Genomic DNA, 16336 nt, shown 5'->3' with positions numbered 1-16336 from the left:
CAGAAGTGGGATTTGAACCCACGCCTCCAGAGGAGACTGTGACCTGAACGCAGCGCCTTAGACCACTCAGCCATCCTGACTTTCTTTCACAGCATCTTCCAGAGGCCAGACAGCCATGCAGGTGAGGTACTGAAAAGGAATGCTCTCAATTTATTTATCCTATTATATGCACTTCCAACAGATCTTTGAACAATCTGTACAGAGCAGGACCTATGGAGAACTCTTTAGAACTTTGAGGTGAACAAAGAGAAAGTGCTATTCACCAGCCACTTGAACGGCTCAAAGCTGCTTTGAAATTGAGACAATAGCCACCTCTTGGCTGGCTAAAGCAATTTCAACAAGGGATCTCAAAGTCACAACATAGGGTGGAGTATGCAAATTTAGGCAGCCCCTGATCAAAGCCCTAAGGAAATTGCTGTAAGTGTGCTGGAGTCCAGTTGTCTACCAGATGCATGGCATTCTTCCAAATTTGCAGGGCCCGTCTGGCCAGTGCATACAAGAGCATGACTCTTCCAGATGACCTCTTACATGGGTCCTATGCTCATTTGGTAAGGATTGCGCTTTGTCAGCAAAACGTTATAGAACCTAAATATATGAGAAACCCCATCTCTCTTGTCAAGAGGAGAACGGAATAACGTGCGAAGTGAAGACCAACAGATGCAACTTCCATCAGATGTTAACCTGATAAAGGAGATTAAATCTCCAAAAGGCATGTCAGAAGTGGGATTCGAACCCACGCCTCCAAAGGAGACTGTGGTCTAAACACAGCGCCTTAGACCTCTCGGCCATCCTGACAGTATAGGCTTTTAAGAAATGAATAAAAGTTACTCAGAAACGTCTACCTCCATGCAAGCCTGAAATAATTTAAACCTTCAAACACAAGGTGCAACTTTATGCACAGGACAATAAACACAGAAGAACACATACGAAAGCACTTTATTTCACAGGTATACAGTTTTCATGCTTTTAGAACACCACATACCTCTCACCAGCTATTTAGGGTCCTGTATCCGACTCACAACATTTCCTTGCCTGCGACCTCTCTCTCTACACAAACAACTACAGCACAGGAAGTAGGAAGGCAATAGGTGGGGCAGTTTATGCAAATTTATGCTGCCAATGTGCCTTGCAGATTCATGCAGGATTTCTAGATCCTTGCTGGATACAAGAGAGTAGGCCTTGTTCCAGATAAACTATCCCTAGCAGGGAAAGTCTGAGCACAGGCACTCTTTTGCTCTTTAGCCCCTGGCCTGGGACTCACCCTCACTTGCTGAGGCGTGAAATTCTGCATACCAACTTTGCACAGAAGGTATGTTTGTGGTTGTTTGGGGATGGGTGGGAGGTCAAGAGCAGGGAAAAGCAGGTCTCCTGCACTACTAGACTCCTCTTCTATGCCTCCCTGCCATTCACTCACTCTGTCTTTGTTTCATTCTCTCCTTCCACAACACTCCTTCTCACTCACTCGCTCTATCGCTTGTATTTTTGCCCTTGCTCTGCATTCTATAGTGGAAACATCTCTTGAATGAAGCATCTGAAAATGACGTGACATAAAATTTAAAACCTCCTTATTGGAACCCTAAAACATCACAAGACTTAATGTAACCCATTTCTTTCATAAAAAAGATTTTTAAAGTACCCCACAAAAGAAATATAAAACACCACGAGTGCTAGAAGAATATTACATTAACGTTAAAGATAGAATAGGGCAAATGCATTTGCAGTTGAAACTGAAGTTTGGTACTTATTCAGATATTATTTACATTGCCAATTTTTAGCTGAGATTCTAAAGGAACTGAGAGAGAAAATGGAATTCAAGTTTTGTCAGAAGTGGGATTCGAACCCACCCCTCCAGGAGAAACTGCGGCCTTAACGCAGCGCCTTAGACCACTCGGCCATCCTGACCCCATGGTGCTTTTTCATCTAAAGGGTGAGAAAGATATTAGGAACCAAAAAATGCACAGAGCTTAGGCCAATAGTGGCTAGAGCAAGAAAAAAACTCACTGCACTCTTCCAAGAAGACAATCCTATAAGCCACTGCAAGGGAAATGATCATATTTCTCAAGAAAAAAATTAGAGTAAACACAGGACTGTCAGAAGTGGGATTTGAACCCACGCCTCCAGAGGAGACTGCGACCTGAACGCAGCGCCTTAGACCACTCGGCCATCCTGACTTGCTTTCCCAGCAACTTCCAGAGGCCAGACAGCCATGCAGGTGAGGTACTGAAAAGGAATGCCCTCAATTTATTTATCCTATTATATGCACTTCCAACAGATCTTTGAACAATCTGTACAGAGCAGGACCTATGGAGAACTCTTTAGAACTTTGAGGCAAACAAAGAGAAAGTGCTATTCACCAGCCACTTGAACGGCTCAAAGCTGCTTTGAAATTGAGACAATAGCCACCTCTTGGCTGGCTAAAGCAATTTCAACAAGGGATCTCAAAGTCACAACATAGGGTGGAGTATGCAAATTTAAGCAGCCCCTGATCAAAGCCCTGAGGAGATTGCTGTAAGTGTGCTGGAGTCCAGTTGTCTACCAGATGAATGGCATTCTTCCAAATTTGCAGGGCCCGTCTGGCCAGGGCATACAAGAGCATGACTCTTCCAGATGACCTCTTACATGGGTCCTATGCTCATTTGGTAAGGATTGCGCTTTGTCAGTATATGAGAAACCCCATCTCTCTTGACAAGAGGAGAACGGAATAATGTGCCAAGTGAAGACCAACAGATGCAACTTCCATCAGATGTTAACCTGATAAAGGAGATTAAATCTCCAAAAGGCATGTCAAAAGTGGGATTCGAACCCACGCCTCCAAAGGAGACTGTGGCCTAAACACAGCGCCTTAGACCTCTCGGCCATCCTGACAGTATAGGCTTTTAAGAAATGAATAAAAGTTACTCAGAAACGTCTACCTCCATGCAAGCCTGAAATATTTTAAACCTTCAAACACGAGGTGCAACTTTATGCACAGGACAATAAACACAGAAGAACACATACGAAAGCACTTTATTTCACAGGTATACAGTTTTCATGCTTTTAGAACACCACATACCTCTCACCAGCTATTTAGGGTCCTGTATCCGACTCACAACATTTCCTTGCCTGCGACCTCTCTCTCTACACAAACAACTACAGCACAGGAAGTAGGAAGGCAATAGGTGGGGCAGTTTATGCAAATTTATGCTGCCAATGTGCCTTGCAGATTCATGCAGGATTTCTAGATCCTTGCTGGATACAAGAGAGTAGGCCTTGTTCCAGATAAACTATCCCTAGCAGGGAAAGTCTGAGCACAGGCACTATTTTGCTCTTTAGCCCCTGGCCTGGGACTCACCCTCACTTGCTGAGGCGTGAAATTCTGCATACCAACTTTGCACAGAAGGTATGTTTGTGGTTGTTTGGGGATGGGTGGGAGGTCAAGAGCAGGGAAAAGCAGGTCTCCTTCACAACTAGACTCCTCTTCTATGCCTCCCTGCCGTTCACTCACTCTGTCTTTGTTTCATTCTCTCCTTCCACAACACTCCTTCTCACTCACTCGCTCTATCACTTGTATTTTTGCCCTTGCTCTGCATTCTATAGTGGAAACATCTCTTGAATGAAGCATCTGAAAATGACGTGACATAAAATTTAAAACCTCCTTATTGGAAACCTAAAACATCACAAGACTTAATGTAACCCATTTCTTTCATAAAAAAGATTTTTAAAGTACCCCACAAAAGAAATATAAAACACCACGAGTGCTAGAAGAATATTACATTAACGTTAAAGATAGAATAGGGCAAATGCATTTGCAGTTGAAACTGATGTTTGGTACTTATTCAGATATTATTTACATTGCCAATTTTTAGCTGAGATTCTAAAGGAACTGAGAGAGAAAATGGAATTCAAGTTTTGTCAGAAGTGGGATTCGAACCCACGCCTCCACGAGAGACTGCGGCCTTAACGCAGTGCCTTAGACCACTTGGCCATCCTGACCCCATGCTGCTTTTTGATCTAAAGGGTGAGAAAGATATTAGGAACCAAAAAATGCACAGAGCTTAGGCCAATAGTGGCTAGAGCAAGAAAAAAACTCACTGCACTCTTCCAAGAAGACAATCCTATAAGCCACTGCGAGGGAAATGATCATATTTCTCAAGAAAAAAATTAGAGTAAACACAGGACTGTCAGAAGTGGGATTTGAACCCACGCCTCCAGAGGAGACTGCGACCTGAACGCAGCGCCTTAGACCACTCGGCCATCCTGACTTACTTTCCCAGCATCTTCCAGAGGCCAGACAGCCATGCAGGTGAGGTACTGAAAAGGAATGCCCTCAATTTATTTATCCTATTATATGCACTTTCAACAGATCTTTGAACAATCTGTACAGAGCAGGACCTATGGAGAACTCTTTAGAACTTTGAGGCGAACAAAGAGAAAGTGCTATTCACCAGCCACTTGAACGGCTCAAAGCTGCTTTGAAATGTAGACAATAGCCACCTCTTGGCTGGCTAAAGCAATTTCAATAAGGGATCTCAAAGTCACAACATAGGGTGGAGTATGCAAATTTAAGCAGCCCCTGATCAAAGCCCTGAGGAAATTGCTGTAAGTGTGCTGGAGTCCAGTTGTCTACCAGATGAATGGCATTCTTCCAAATTTGCAGGGCCCATCTGGCCAGGGCATACAAGAGCATGACTCTTCCAGATGACCTCTTACATGGGTCCTATGCTCATTTGGTAAGGATTGCGCTTTGTCAGTATATGAGAAACCCCATCTCTCTTGACAAGAGGAGAACGGAATAACGTGCCAAGTGAAGACCAACAGATGCAACTTCCATCAGATGTTAACCTGATAAAGGAGATTAAATCTCCAAAAGGCATGTCAGAAGTGAGATTCAAACCCACGCCTCCAAAGGAGACTGTGGCCTAAACACAGCGCCTTAGACCGCTCGGCCATCCTGACAGTATAGGCTTTTAAGAAATGAATAAAAGTTACTCAGAAACGTCTACCTCCATGCAAGCCTGAAATATTTTAAACCTTCAAACACAAGGTGCAACTTTATGCACAGGACAATAAACACAGAAGAACACATACGAAAGCACTTTATTTCACAGGTATACAGTTTTCATGCTTTTAGAACACCACATACCTCACACCAGCTATTTAGGGTCCTGTATCCGACTCACAACATTTCCTTGCCTGCGACCTCTCTCTCTCTACACAAACAACTACAGCACAGGAAGTAGGAAGGCAATAGGTGGGGCAGTTTATGCAAATTTATGCTGCCATTGTGCCTTGCAGATTCATGCAGGATTTCTAGATCCTTGCTGCATACAAGAGAGTAGGCCGTGTTCCAGATAAACTATCCCTAGCAGGGAAAGTCTGAGCACAGGCACGCTTTTGCTCTTTAGCTCCTGGCCTGGGACTCACCCTCACTTGCTGAGGCGTGAAATTCTGCATACCAACTTTGCACAGAAGGTATGTTTGTGGTTGTTTGGGGATGGGTGGGAGGTCAAGAGCAGGGAAAAGCAGGTCTAAATTCACTACTAGACTCCTCTTCTATGCCTCCCTGCCATTCACTCACTCACTCTGTCTTTGTTTCATTCTCTCCTTCCACAACACTCCTTCTCACTCACTCGCTCTATCACTTGTATTTTTGCCCTTGCTCTGCATTCTATAGTGGAAACAGCTCTTGAATGAAGCATCTGAAAATGACGTGACATAAAATTTAAAACCTCCTTATTGGAAACCTAAAACATCACAAGACTTAATGTAACCCATTTCTTTCATAAAAAAGATTTTTAAAGTACCCCACAAAAGAAATATAAAACACCACAAGTGCTAGAAGAATATTACATTAACGTTAAAGATAGAATAGGGCAAATGCATTTGCAGTTGAAACTGAAGTTTGGTACTTATTCAGATATTATTTACATTGCCAATTTTTAGCTGAGATTCTAAAGGAACTGAGAGAGAAAATGGAATTCAAGTTTTGTCAGAAGTGGGATTCGAACCCACGCCTCCAGGAGAGACTGCGGCCTTAACGCAGCGCCTTAGACCACTCGGCCATCCTGACCCCATGCTGCTTTTTCATCTAAAGGGTGAGAAAGATATTAGGAACCAAAAAATGCACAGAGCTTAGGCCAATAGTGGCTAGAGCAAGAAAAAAACTCACTGCACTCTTCCAAGAAGACAATCCTATAAGCCACTGTGAGGGAAATGATCACATTTCTCAAGAAAAAAAGTAGAGTAAACACAGGACTGTCAGAAGTGGGATTTGAACCCACACCTCCAGAGGAGACTGCGACCTGAACGCAGCGCCTTAGACCACTCGGCCATCCTGACTTGCTTTCCCAGCATCTTCCAGAGGCCAGACAGCCATGCAGGTGAGGTACTGAAAAGGAATGCCCTCAATTTATTTATCCTATTTTATGCACTTCCAACAGATCTTTGAACAATCTGTACAGAGCAGGACCTATGGAGAACTCTTTAGAACTTTGAGGCAAACAAAGAGAAAGTGCTATTCACCAGCCACTTGAACGGCTCAAAGCTGCTTTGAAATTGAGACAATAGCCACCTCTTGGCTGGCTAAAGCAATTTCAACAAGGGATCTCAAAGTCACAACATAGGGTGGAGTATGCAAATTTAAGCAGCCCCTGATCAAAGCCCTGAGGAAATTGCTGTAAGTATGCTGGAGTCCAGTTGTCTACCAGATGAATGGCATTCTTCCAAATTTGAAGGGCCCGTCTGGCCAGGGCATACAAGAGCATGACTCTTCCAGATGACCTCTTACATGAGTCCTATGCTCATTTGGTAAGGATTGCGCTTTGTCAGCAAGACGTTATAGAACCTAAATATATGAAAAACCCCATCTCTCTTGACAAGAGGAGAACGGAATAACGTGCCAAGTGAAGACCAACAGATGCAACTTCCATCAGATGTTAACCTGATAAAGGAGATTAAATCTCCAAAAGGCATGTCAGAAGTGGGATTCGAACCCACGCCTCCAAAGGAAACTGTGGCCTAAACACAGCACCTTAGACCTCTCGGCCATCCTGACAGTATAGGCTTTTAAGAAATGAATAAAAGTTACTCAGAAACGTCTACCTCCATGCAAGCCTGAAATAATTTAAACCTTCAAACACAAGGTGCAACGTTATGCACAGGACAATAAACACAGAAGAACACATACGAAAGCACTTTATTTCACAGGTATACAGTTTTCATGCTTTTAGAACACCACATACCTCTCACCAGCTATTTAGGGTCCTGTATCCGGCTCACAACATTTCCTTGCCTGCGACCCCTCTCTCTACACAAACAACTACAGCACAGGAAGTAGGAAGGCAATAGGTGGGGCAGTTTATTCAAATTTATGCTGCCAATGTGCCTTGCAGATTCATGCAGGATTTCTAGATCCTTGCTGGATACAAGAGAGTAGGCCTTGTTCCAGATAAACTATCCCTAGCAGGGAAAGTCTGAGCACACGCACTCTTTTGCTCTTTAGCCCCTGGCCTGGGACTCACCCTCACTTGCTGAGGCGTGAAATTCTGCATACCAACTTTGCACGGAAGGTATGTTTGTGGTTGTTTGGGAATGGGTGGGAGGTCAAGAGCAGGGAAAAGCAGGTCTCCTTCACTACTAGACTCCTCTTCTATGCCTCCCTGCCGTTCACTCACTCTGTCTTTGTTTCATTCTCTCCTTCCACAACACTCCTTCTCACTCACTCGCTCTATCACTTGTATTTTTGCCCTTGCTCTGCATTCTATAGTGGAAACATCTCTTGAATGAAGCATCTGAAAATGACGTGACATAAAATTTAAAACCTCCTTGTTGGAAACCTAAAACATCACAAGACTTAATGTAACCCATTTCTTTCATAAAAAAGATTTTTAAAGTACCCCACAAAAGAAATATAAAACACCACGAGTGCTAGAAGAATATTACATTAACGTTAAAGATAGAATAGGGCAAATGCATTTGCAGTTGAAACTGATGTTTGGTACTTATTCAGATATTATTTACATTGCCAATTTTTAGCTGAGATTCTAAAGGAACTGAGAGAGAAAATGGAATTCAAGTTTTGTCAGAAGTGGGATTCGAACCCACGCCTCCACGAGAGACTGCGGCCTTAACGCAGCGCCTTAGACCACTCGGCCATCCTGACCCCATGCTGCTTTTTCATCTAAAGGGTGAGAAAGATATTAGGAACCAAAAAATGCACAGAGCTTAGGCCAATAGTGGCTAGAGCAAGAAAAAAACTCACTGCACTCTTCCAAGAAGACAATCCTATAAGCCACTGCGAGGGAAATGATCATATTTCTCAAGAAAAAAATTAGAGTAAACACAGGACTGTCAGAAGTGGGATTTGAACCCACGCCTCCAGAGGAGACTGCGACCTGAACGCAGCGCCTTAGACCACTCGGCCATCCTGACTTGCTTTCCCAGCATCTTCCAGAGGCCAGACAGCCATGCAGGTGAGGTACTGAAAAGGAATGCCCTCAATTTATTTATCCTATTATATGCACTTTCAACAGATCTTTGAACAATCTGTACAGAGCAGGACCTATGGAGAACTCTTTAGAACTTTGAGGCGAACAAAGAGAAAGTGCTATTCACCAACCACTTGAACGGCTCAAAGCTGCTTTGAAATTGAGACAATAGCCACCTCTTGGCTGGCTAAAGCAATTTCAACAAGGGATCTCAAAGTCACAACATAGGGTGGAGTATGCAAATTTAAGCAGCCCCTGATCAAAGCCCTGAGGAAATTGCTGTAAGTGTGCTGGAGTCCAGTTGTCTACCAGATGAATGGCATTCTTCCAAATTTGCAGGGCCCGTCTGGCCAGGGCATACAAGAGCATGACTCTTCCAGATGACCTCTTACATGGGTCCTATGCTCATTTGGTAAGGATTGCGCTTTGTCAGTATATGAGAAACCCCATCTCTCTTGACAAGAGGAGAACGGAATAACGTGCCAAGTGAAGACCAACAGATGCAACTTCCATCAGATGTTAACCTGATAAAGGAGATTAAATCTCCAAAAGGCATGTCAGAAGTGGGATTCGAACCCACGCCTCCATAGGAGACTGTGGCCTAAACACAGCGCCTTAGACCTCTCGGCCATCCTGACAGTATAGGCTTTTAAGAAATGAATAAAAGTTACTCAGAAACGTCTACCTCCATGCAAGCCTGAAATATTTTAAACCTTCAAACACGAGGTGCAACTTTATGCACAGGACAATAAACACAGAAGAACACATACGAAAGCACTTTATTTCACAGGTATACAGTTTTCATGCTTTTAGAACACCACATACCTCTCACCAGCTATTTAGGGTCCTGTATCCGACTCACAACATTTCCTTGCCTGCGACCTCTCTCTCTACACAAACAACTACAGCACAGGAAGTATGAAGGCAATAGGTGTGGCAGTTTATTCAAATTTATGCTGCCAATGTGCCTTGCAGATTCATGCAGGATTTCTAGATCCTTGCTGGATACAAGAGAGTAGGCCTTGTTCCAGATAAACTATCCCTAGCAGGGAAAGTCTGAGCACAGGCACTCTTTTGCTCTTTAGCCCCTGGCCTGGGACTCACCCTCACTTGCTGAGGCGTGAAATTCTGCATACCAACTTTGCACAGAAGGTATGTTTGTGGTTGTTTGGGGATGGGTGGGAGGTCAAGAGCAGGGAAAAGCAGGTCTCCTTCACAACTAGACTCCTCTTCTATGCCTCCCTGCCGTTCACTCACTCTGTCTTTGTTTCATTCTCTCCTTCCACAACACTCCTTCTCACTCACTCGCTCTATCACTTGTATTTTTGCCCTTGCTCTGCATTCTATAGTGGAAACATCTCTTGAATGAAGCATCTGAAAATGACGTGACATAAAATTTAAAACCTCCTTATTGGAAACCTAAAACATCACAAGACTTAATATAACCCATTTCTTTCATAAAAAAGATTTTTAAAGTACCCCACAAAAGAAATATAAAACACCACGAGTGCTAGAAGAATATTACATTAACGTTAAAGATAGAATAGGGCAAATGCATTTGCAGTTGAAACTGATGTTTGGTACTTATTCAGATATTATTTACATTGCCAATTTTTAGCTGAGATTCTAAAGGAACTGAGAGAGAAAATGGAATTCAAGTTTTGTCAGAAGTGGGATTAGAACCCACGCCTCCACGAGAGACTGGGGCCTTAACGCAGCGCCTTAGACCACTCGGCCATCCTGACCTCATGCTGCTTTTTCATCTAAAGGGTGAGAAAGATATTAGGAACCAACAAATGCACAGAGCTTAGGCCAATAGTGGCTAGAGCAAGAAAAAAACTCACTGCACTCTTCCAAGAGACAATCCTATAAGCCACTGCGAGGGAAATGATCATATTTCTCAAGAAAAAAATTAGAGTAAACACAGGACTGTCAGAAGTGGGATTTGAACCCACGCCTCCAGAGGAGACTGCGACCTGAACGCAGCGCCTTAGACCACTCGGCCATCCTGACTTGCTTTCCCAGCATCTTCCAGAGGCCAGACAGCCATGCAGGTGAGGTACTGAAAAGGAATGCCCTCAATTTATTTATCCTATTATATGCACTTTCAACAGATCTTTGAACAATCTGTACAGAGCAGGACCTATGGAGAACTCTTTAGAACTTTGAGGCGAACAAAGAGAAAGTGCTATTCACCAGCCACTTGAACGGCTCAAAGCTGCTTTGAAATTGAGACAATAGCCACCTCTTGGCTGGCTAAAGCAATTTCAACAAGGGATCTCAAAGTCACAACATAGGGTGGAGTATGCAAATTTAAGCAGCCCCTGATCAAAGCCCTGAGGAAATTGCTGTAAGTGTGCTGGAGTCCAGTTGTCTACCAGATGAATGGCATTCTTCCAAATTTGCAGGGCCCGTCTGGCCAGGGCATACAAGAGCATGACTCTTCCAGATGACCTCTTACATGGGTCCTATGCTCATTTGGTAAGGATTGCGCTTTGTCAGCAAGACGTTATAGAACCTAAATATATGAAAAACCCCATCTCTCTTAACAAGAGGAGAACGGAATAACGTGCCAAGTGAAGACCAACAGATGCAACTTCCATCAGATGTTAACCTGATAAAGGAGATTAAATCTCCAAAAGGCATGTCAGAAGTGGGATTCGAACCCACGCCTCTAAAGGAGACTGTGGCCTAAACACAACGCCTTAGACCTCTCGGCCATCCTGACAGTATAGGCTTTTAAGAAATGAATAAAAGTTACTCAGAAACGTCTACCTCCATGCAAGCCTGAAATAATTTAAACCTTCAAACACAAGGTGCAACTTTATGCACAGGACAATAAACACAGAAGAACACATACGAAAGCACTTTATTTCACAGGTATACAGTTTTCATGCTTTTAGAACACCACATACCTCTCACCAGCTATTTAGGGTCCTGTATCCGACTCACAACATTTCCTTGCCTGCGACCTCTCTCTCTACACAAACAACTACAGCACAGGAAGTAGGAAGGCAATAGGTGGGGCAGTTTATGCAAATTTATGCTGCCAATGTGCCTTGCAGATTCATGCAGGATTTCTAGATCCTTGCTGGATACAAGAGAGTAGGCCTTGTTCCAGATAAACTATCCCTAGCAGGGAAAGTCTGAGCACAGGCACTCTTTTGCTCTTTAGCCCCTGGCCTGGGACTCACCCTCACTTGCTGAGGCGTGAAATTCTGCATACCAACTTTGCACAGAAGGTATGTTTGTGGTTGTTTGGGGATGAGTGGGAGGTCAAGAGCAGGGAAAAGCAGGTCTCCTTCACTACTAGACTCCTCTTCTATGCCTCCCTGCCGTTCACTCACTCTGTCTTTGTTTCATTCTCTCCTTCCACAACACTCCTTCTCACTCACTCGCTCTATCACTTGTATTTTTGCCCTTGCTCTGCATTCTATAGTGGAAACATCTCTTGAATGAAGCATCTGAAAATGACGTGACATAAATTTAAAACCTCCTTATTGGAAACCTAAAACATCACAAGACTTAATGTAACCCATTTCTTTCATAAAAAAGATTTTTAAAGTACCCCACAAAAGAAATATAAAACACCACGAGTGCTAGAAGAATATTACATTAACGTTAAAGATAGAATAGGGCAAATGCATTTGCAGTTGAAACTGATGTTTGGTACTTATTCAGATATTATTTACATTGCCAATTTTTAGCTGAGATTCTAAAGGAACTGAGAGAGAAAATGGAATTCAAGTTTTGTCAGAAGTGGGATTCGAACCCACGCCTCCACGAGAGACTGCTGCCTTAACGCAGCGCCTTAGACCACTCGGCCATCCTGACCCCATGCTGCTTTTTGATCTAAAGGGTGAGAAAGATATTAGGAACCAAAAAATGCACAGAGCTTAGGCCAATAGTGGCTAGAGCAAGAAAAAAACTCACTGCACTCTTCCAAGAGACAATCCTATAAGCCACTGCGAGGGAAATGATCATATTTCTCAAGAAAAAAATTAGAGTAAACACAGGACTGTCAGAAGTGGGATTTGAACCCACGCCTCCAGAGGAGACTGCGACCTGAACGCAGCGCCTTAGACCACTCGGCCATCCTGACTTGCTTTCCCAGCATCTTCCAGAGGCCAGACAGCCATGCAGGTGAGGTACTGAAAAGGAATGCCCTCAATTTATTTATCCTATTATATGCACTTTCAACAGATCTTTGAACAATCTGTACAGAGCAGGACCTATGGAGAACTCTTTAGAACTTTGAGGCGAACAAAGAGAAAGTGCTATTCACCAGCCACTTGAACGGCTCAAAGCTGCTTTGAAATTGAGACAATAGCCACCTCTTGGCTGGCTAAAGCAATTTCAACAAGGGATCTCAAAGTCACAACATAGGGTGGAGTATGCAAATTTAAGCAGCCCCTGATCAAAGCCCTAAGGAAATTGCTGTAAGTGTGCTGGAGTCCAGTTGTCTACCAGATGAATGGCATTCTTCCAAATTTGCAGGGCCCGTCTGGCCAGGGCATACAAGAGCATGACTCTTCCAGATGACCTCTTACATGGGTCCTATGCTCATTTGGTAAGGATTGCGCTTTGTCAGTATATGAGAAACCCCATCTCTCTTGACAAGAGGAGAACGGAATAACGTGCCAAGTGAAGACCAACAGATGCAACTTCCATCAGATGTTAACCTGATAAAGGAGATTAAATCTCCAAAAGGCATGTCAGAAGTGGGATTCGAACCCACGCCTCCTAAGGAGACTGTGGCCTAAACACAGCGCCTTAGACCTCTCGGCCATCCTGACAGTATAGGCTTTTAAGAAATGAATAAAAGTTACTCAGAAACGTCTACCTCCATGCAAGCCTGAAATATTTTAAACCTTCAAACACGAGGTGCAACTTTATGCACAGGACAATAAACACAGAAGAACACATACGAAAGCACTTTATTTCACAGGTATACAGTTTTCATGCTTTTAGAACACCATATACCTCTCACCAGCTATTTAGGGTCCTGTATCCGACTCACAACATTTCCTTGCCTGCGACCTCTCTCTCTACACAAACAACTACAGCACAGGAAGTAGGAAGGCAATAGGTGGGGCAGTTTATTCAAATTTATGCTGCCAATGTGCCTTGCAGATTCATGCAGGATTTCTAGATCCTTGCTGGATACAAGAGAGTAGGCCTTGTTCCAGATAAACTATCCCTAGCAGGGAAAGTCTGAGCACAGGCACTCTTTTGCTCTTTAGCCCCTGGCCTGGGACTCACCCTCACTTGCTGAGGCGTGAAATTCTGCATACCAACTTTGCACAGAAGGTATGTTTGTGGTTGTTTGGGGATGGGTGGGAGGTCAAGAGCAGGGAAAAGCAGGTCTCCTTCACAACTAGACTCCTCTTCTATGCCTCCCTGCCGTTCACTCACTCTGTCTTTGTTTCATTCTCTCCTTCCACAACACTCCTTCTCACTCACTCGCTCTATCACTTGTATTTTTGCCCTTGCTCTGCATTCTATAGTGGAAACATCTCTTGAATGAAGCATCTGAAAATGACGTGACATAAAATTTAAAACCTCCTTATTGGAAACCTAAAACATCACAAGACTTAATGTAACCCATTTCTTTCATAAAAAAGATTTTTAAAGTACCCCACAAAAGAAATATAAAACACCACGAGTGCTAGAAGAATATTACATTAACGTTAAAGATAGAATAGGGCAAATGCATTTGCAGTTGAAACTGATGTTTGGTACTTATTCAGATATTATTTACATTGCCAATTTTTAGCTGAGATTCTAAAGGAACTGAGAGAGAAAATGGAATTCAAGTTTTGTCAGAAGTGGGATTCGAACCCACGCCTCCACGAGAGACTGCGGCCTTAACGCAGCGCCTTAGACCACTCGGCCATCCTGACCCCATGCTGCTTTTTGATCTAAAGGGTGAGAAAGATATTAGGAACCAAAAAATGCACAGAGCTTAGGCCTATAGTGGCTAGAGCAAGAAAAAAACTCACTGCACTCTTCCAAGAAGACAATCCTATAAGCCACTGCGAGGGAAATGATCATATTTCTCAAGAAAAAAATTAGAGTAAACACAGGACTGTCAGAAGTGGGATTTGAACCCACGCCTCCAGAGGAGACTGCGACCTGAACGCAGCGCCTTAGGCCACTCGGCCATCCTGACTTACTTTCCCAGCATCTTCCAGAGGCCAGACAGCCATGCAGGTGAGGTACTGAAAAGGAATGCCCTCAATTTATTTATCCTATTATATGCACTTTCAACAGATCTTTGAACAATCTGTACAGAGCAGGACCTATGGAGAACTCTTTAGAACTTTGAGGCGAACAAAGAGAAAGTGCTATTCACCAGCCACTTGAACGGCTCAAAGCTGCTTTGAAATGTAGACAATAGCCACCTCTTGGCTGGCTAAAGCAATTTCAACAAGGGATCTCAAAGTCACAACATAGGGTGGAGTATGCAAATTTAAGCAGCCCCTGATCAAAGCCCTGAGGAAATTGCTGTAAGTGTGCTGGAGTCCAGTTGTCTACCAGATGAATGGCATTCTTCCAAATTTGCAGGGCCCGTCTGGCCAGGGCATACAAGAGCATGACTCTTCCAGATGACCTCTTCCATGGGTCCTATGCTCATTTGGTAAGGATTGCGCTTTGTCAGTATATGAGAAACCCCATCTCTCTTGACAAGAGGAGAACGGAATAACGTGCCAAGTGAAGACCAACAGATGTAACTTCCATCAGATGTTAACCTGATAAAGGAGATTAAATCTCCAAAAGGCATGTCAGAAGTGAGATTCAAACCCACGCCTCCAAAGGAGACTGTGGCCTAAACACAGCGCCTTAGACCGCTCGGCCATCCTGACAGTATAGGCTTTTAAGAAATGAATAAAAGTTACTCAGAAACGTCTACCTCCATGAAAGCCTGAAATATTTTAAACCTTCAAACACAAGGTGCAACTTTATGCACAGGACAATAAACACAGAAGAACACATACGAAAGCACTTTATTTCACAGGTATACAGTTTTCATGCTTTTAGAACACCACATACCTCACACCAGCTATTTAGGGTCCTGTATCCGACTCACAACATTTCCTTGCCTGCGACCTCTCTCTCTCTACACAAACAACTACAGCACAGGAAGTAGGAAGGCAATAGGTGGGGCAGTTTATGCAAATTTATGCTGCCATTGTGCCTTGCAGATTCATGCAGGATTTCTAGATCCTTGCTGGATACAAGAGAGTAGGCCGTGTTCCAGATAAACTATCCCTAGCAGGGAAAGTCTGAGCACAGGCACTCTTTTGCTCTTTAGCCCCTGGCCTGGGACTCACCCTCACTTGCTGAGGCGTGAAATTCTGCATACCAACTTTGCACAGAAGGTATGTTTGTGGTTGTTTGGGGATGGGTGGGAGGTCAAGAGCAGGGAAAAGCAGGTCTCCTTCACTACTAGACTCCTCTTCTATGCCTCCCTGCCATTCACTCACTCTGTCTTTGTTTCATTCTCTCCTTCCACAACACTCCTTCTCACTCACTCGCTCTATCACTTGTATTTTTGCCCTTGCTCTGCATTCTATAGTGGAAACAGCTCTTGAATGAAGCATCTGAAAATGACGTGACATAAAATTTAAAACCTCCTTATTGGAAACCTAAAACATCACAAGACTTAATGTAACCCATTTCTTTCATAAAAAAGATTTTTAAAGTACCCCACAAAAGAAATATAAAACACCACGAGTGCTAGAAGAATATTACATTAACGTTAAAGATAGAATAGGGCAAATGCATTTGCAGTTGAAACTGATGTTTGGTACTTATTCAGATATTATTTACATTGCCAATTTTTAGCTGAGATTCTAAAGGAACTGAGA

The 16336-nt window shown here is 43.4% G+C and overlaps 16 non-coding genes across 16 annotated transcripts; all 16 read right to left on the bottom strand.

The window, feature by feature from the left end:
* Positions 1-712: 712 nt before the first annotated feature.
* Positions 713-795, bottom strand: TRNAL-UAG (transfer RNA leucine (anticodon UAG)). Its single transcript has one exon. It is a non-coding gene; the product is annotated as a tRNA-Leu (tRNA).
* A 1024-nt stretch (positions 796-1819) lies between these two features.
* Positions 1820-1902, bottom strand: TRNAL-AAG (transfer RNA leucine (anticodon AAG)). The gene has a single exon. It is a non-coding gene; the product is annotated as a tRNA-Leu (tRNA).
* Positions 1903-2088: 186 nt separating this feature from the next.
* TRNAL-CAG (transfer RNA leucine (anticodon CAG)) lies at positions 2089-2171 on the bottom strand. The gene has a single exon. It is a non-coding gene; the product is annotated as a tRNA-Leu (tRNA).
* A 611-nt stretch (positions 2172-2782) lies between these two features.
* TRNAL-UAG (transfer RNA leucine (anticodon UAG)) lies at positions 2783-2865 on the bottom strand. The gene has a single exon. It is a non-coding gene; the product is annotated as a tRNA-Leu (tRNA).
* A 1024-nt stretch (positions 2866-3889) lies between these two features.
* On the bottom strand, positions 3890-3972 carry TRNAL-AAG (transfer RNA leucine (anticodon AAG)). Its single transcript has one exon. It is a non-coding gene; the product is annotated as a tRNA-Leu (tRNA).
* Positions 3973-4158: 186 nt separating this feature from the next.
* Positions 4159-4241, bottom strand: TRNAL-CAG (transfer RNA leucine (anticodon CAG)). The gene has a single exon. It is a non-coding gene; the product is annotated as a tRNA-Leu (tRNA).
* A 1725-nt stretch (positions 4242-5966) lies between these two features.
* On the bottom strand, positions 5967-6049 carry TRNAL-AAG (transfer RNA leucine (anticodon AAG)). Its single transcript has one exon. It is a non-coding gene; the product is annotated as a tRNA-Leu (tRNA).
* A 186-nt stretch (positions 6050-6235) lies between these two features.
* Positions 6236-6318, bottom strand: TRNAL-CAG (transfer RNA leucine (anticodon CAG)). The gene has a single exon. It is a non-coding gene; the product is annotated as a tRNA-Leu (tRNA).
* A 1739-nt stretch (positions 6319-8057) lies between these two features.
* Positions 8058-8140, bottom strand: TRNAL-AAG (transfer RNA leucine (anticodon AAG)). The gene has a single exon. It is a non-coding gene; the product is annotated as a tRNA-Leu (tRNA).
* Positions 8141-8326: 186 nt separating this feature from the next.
* On the bottom strand, positions 8327-8409 carry TRNAL-CAG (transfer RNA leucine (anticodon CAG)). The gene has a single exon. It is a non-coding gene; the product is annotated as a tRNA-Leu (tRNA).
* Positions 8410-9020: 611 nt separating this feature from the next.
* TRNAL-UAG (transfer RNA leucine (anticodon UAG)) lies at positions 9021-9103 on the bottom strand. Its single transcript has one exon. It is a non-coding gene; the product is annotated as a tRNA-Leu (tRNA).
* A 1292-nt stretch (positions 9104-10395) lies between these two features.
* Positions 10396-10478, bottom strand: TRNAL-CAG (transfer RNA leucine (anticodon CAG)). The gene has a single exon. It is a non-coding gene; the product is annotated as a tRNA-Leu (tRNA).
* A 2006-nt stretch (positions 10479-12484) lies between these two features.
* TRNAL-CAG (transfer RNA leucine (anticodon CAG)) lies at positions 12485-12567 on the bottom strand. Its single transcript has one exon. It is a non-coding gene; the product is annotated as a tRNA-Leu (tRNA).
* Positions 12568-13178: 611 nt separating this feature from the next.
* Positions 13179-13261, bottom strand: TRNAL-UAG (transfer RNA leucine (anticodon UAG)). Its single transcript has one exon. It is a non-coding gene; the product is annotated as a tRNA-Leu (tRNA).
* A 1024-nt stretch (positions 13262-14285) lies between these two features.
* On the bottom strand, positions 14286-14368 carry TRNAL-AAG (transfer RNA leucine (anticodon AAG)). Its single transcript has one exon. It is a non-coding gene; the product is annotated as a tRNA-Leu (tRNA).
* Positions 14369-14554: 186 nt separating this feature from the next.
* Positions 14555-14637, bottom strand: TRNAL-CAG (transfer RNA leucine (anticodon CAG)). Its single transcript has one exon. It is a non-coding gene; the product is annotated as a tRNA-Leu (tRNA).
* Between the last annotated feature and the right edge of the window lie 1699 nt (positions 14638-16336).

The sequence above is a fragment of the Triturus cristatus genome, unplaced genomic scaffold (assembly GCF_964204655.1).
Source record: "Triturus cristatus unplaced genomic scaffold, aTriCri1.1 SCAFFOLD_262, whole genome shotgun sequence".
Lineage (NCBI taxonomy): Eukaryota > Metazoa > Chordata > Amphibia > Caudata > Salamandridae > Triturus > Triturus cristatus.
This window is presented reverse-complemented; position numbering and strand designations above follow the sequence as displayed.